Below are 2,696 nucleotides of genomic sequence, written 5' to 3'. Positions count from 1 at the left end.
TAAATTTGCCATTAAAATTATAGGAAAGGAAAACGATATAGTTGAGCTCAATAAAAGTGTAAAACAATTTAGTCTGTGAAAACTCATATACAAGTAGTGAATAGAAGTTGGGAGCAGTTGGCTCATGTATCTCATCTTAGCTCCTTGGGAGGCTGTGATTTGAGTATTCCTATTTGAAGGCAGCCCACAAAATAAAGTCCCTGAGAATTTTGTCACTGATTAATCAGGAAAATGCCAGAAGTGAGGCATGACTCAAATGGTAAATTGTTTAAAAATGCAACAAATCTCAGGGACCCTGAGTTCAAGCTTCAGCTGTGAGCAAAGATGATTCCCAGCACCTTCATGGGACTCTGGGAGATTCAGAAACCCGGGATGCCTCGAGGATCCTTTCTCTGCAACATGAAACTTGGGGACAGAATGTGGTAGACCATCCTTCCTGGCCCCAGGGGGAAGAGAGGAGGCCCCTTGAGCCGGGCCTCAGTTCACTGGCAACCTCATTCACACCTGAGTGGAGAATTGAGTGCCACAGAGCTGGTCAGCTTCTGGACAGAGATCTTTGAGAAGATAGGCATTCCACAAGCCCAAGAATCCAGCTAGTACATCATGGCTCACATCCTAGGAGCCAAAAGAGTTAAGTGTGGTGGCACCAGGAGGATGGGAAGAGGGAGGAGGGAGAATTGTGGGAGAGCTTCATTAGGCATTGCCCTCCCCCCCCAGGATCCTTACCTGCATCGAATGGGACTTTTCTATAGTATTGTCATAGGCAGCTGCTCATATACTTATCCAAAAAAACAGTTATAATGTGCAACAGGCTCCGGGAGTCATAGATGAAATGATCCACTGCTGGTTCCATAGCACATGAAGAAACCTTAGATTGATCTGGATGCTGGTGCTTCACACCTGTCACCTAGCTACTTAGGAGGCTGAGATGGGAGGATTGAGGCTTATGGCCGGGGCAGGAAATCCTGTAAGACTCTTATTTCCAACTAACTACCAAAAAGAAAACACCGGAAGTGGATGTGTGGCTCAAGTTGTAGTCTGTTGGCCTTGAGTAAAAAAGCTCAGGGACAGCATCCAGGGTCTGAGGGCAAGGCCCATGCGTGAGAAAAGAAAGGAAAAGAGAGTGAGAGGAGGGAAGCATGGATTAAGAAAAAGTGGAACGGAAGAAGGGGGACCAGGCATGCCTTGGTTTGGAGTCCCTGGATCAAGGGAGCCAAACATTCACTATCTCTGTGGGCAAAGTTTCAGAGTCTAAAGACAGTATTTAGGACCAAGCCGCTGACCTATCAGCAACTTCATGAAATCCAGGTGTTGTGTGCTCGCTGACTGCAGAAGGATGTAGACCCTAGGGCTCAGGGTGGGTCACCAGGTTTTAATCTCTCCTGGCCCCAACAAGTTTATTTTCTGGTCAGATAAGAAGAAAAGCTCCAACAGCTAGGTAGGTGTTGGGGTGACGCAGTGTCAAGGTGGGGGGCAAGGGATAAGAAGGAAGATGAAATGGGAGGATGATCCCAGGTCACGTATGTCAGGACATTGGAGCCATGATCTCGCATGACAATCTAGACCATCAGTGATAGAGCCTTTGACCAACCATAGGGTTATTAAAAGTCCTGGTTTCTTGGGTTCACCATTGAGCACCTGACTGTCGTCCACCGCAGGATGCCTCTGCAGTACAACTTGGGGACTGGGATTTCCAGGGCTCAATCTGAAGATCACAACTCCAGTGTTCATTTCAAGACCAGAGACAGAGGTAAGTGTGCCACTGGCATAGGACAGCCAGGGAATAAGGGTGGGAGTCAGGACCTGTGTTGCCCGGAGACTTCCTCTAGGGGACGCTATGAACCTGTGACTGCCATTCTAAGAGGCAGGGGTGGGTATCTTTGCTGGCTCAGCTTTGGTCTAGATGGCAGATCTGGAATTCAGAGAGGGCAGGCTGGTGGTGGGGCAGGCTTGGGGAGGCTGGTGGGAAAACAAGAGGCACTGACCTCTGAGCAGGTTTGTTTCTTTGAGGATACTCACAACCTAGGAACATGCCTGCGATGGATCAAGCCTTTTCCCTTTCCCGAGAGAGACGGACCTAGAGCCTTCCAGTCTACATCTCTTGGCCAAGATATGCTTTTGTTCCCACATCCTGTAGTTGGATAACTAGAACTCACCTCACTGGCCAGTGTTGAGGCAGGACAGTGAGAGATCCTCAGTCTTTCATAAGGTCAGGGGATCCTCAGTATGAGATTGTACTTGAATGTCCTAACTTGGCGCATGATCAGTCCCATCTAATAGTGCCATGACGTAGGACATAGAATCTAGAGAATCAGAGCCGGATGGGATCTGTTCTGGGAGTCTTGAGTATTATGTGTGAGCTTTCAACTCCCATATGCCCACCTGCTTCCCTTTCTTGGGTGGGTCTTTACTAGAAAAAGCTTGAACCTAGGGACTGGGTCCTATCTCTTGTCTCTTATGTTCAAAGCTATCACTCTATCATTTGAGCCTCAGCTCCACTTGCAACTCTTTTGGATATTTAATTGGAGATGAAGAGTTCTCATGGACTTTGCTGCCAAAGGTGGCATCCAAGTGCTGTCTTCAGATCTCAGTCTCCTTAGGGTATTGGATGACAGGCATGGAAAAATATGTTTGGCCTGTTGCCAGTAGCTCATGGCTGTCAGCATAGATACTCAGGAGATGAGATCTGAAGATCA

Source organism: Dipodomys merriami, unplaced genomic scaffold, assembly GCF_024711535.1.
Source record: "Dipodomys merriami isolate MVZ:Mamm:240054 unplaced genomic scaffold, mDipMer1.0.p SCAF_341, whole genome shotgun sequence".
Lineage (NCBI taxonomy): Eukaryota > Metazoa > Chordata > Mammalia > Rodentia > Heteromyidae > Dipodomys > Dipodomys merriami.
The sequence above is the reverse complement of the archived record's forward strand: the minus strand, read 5'-3'. Positions refer to the sequence as shown.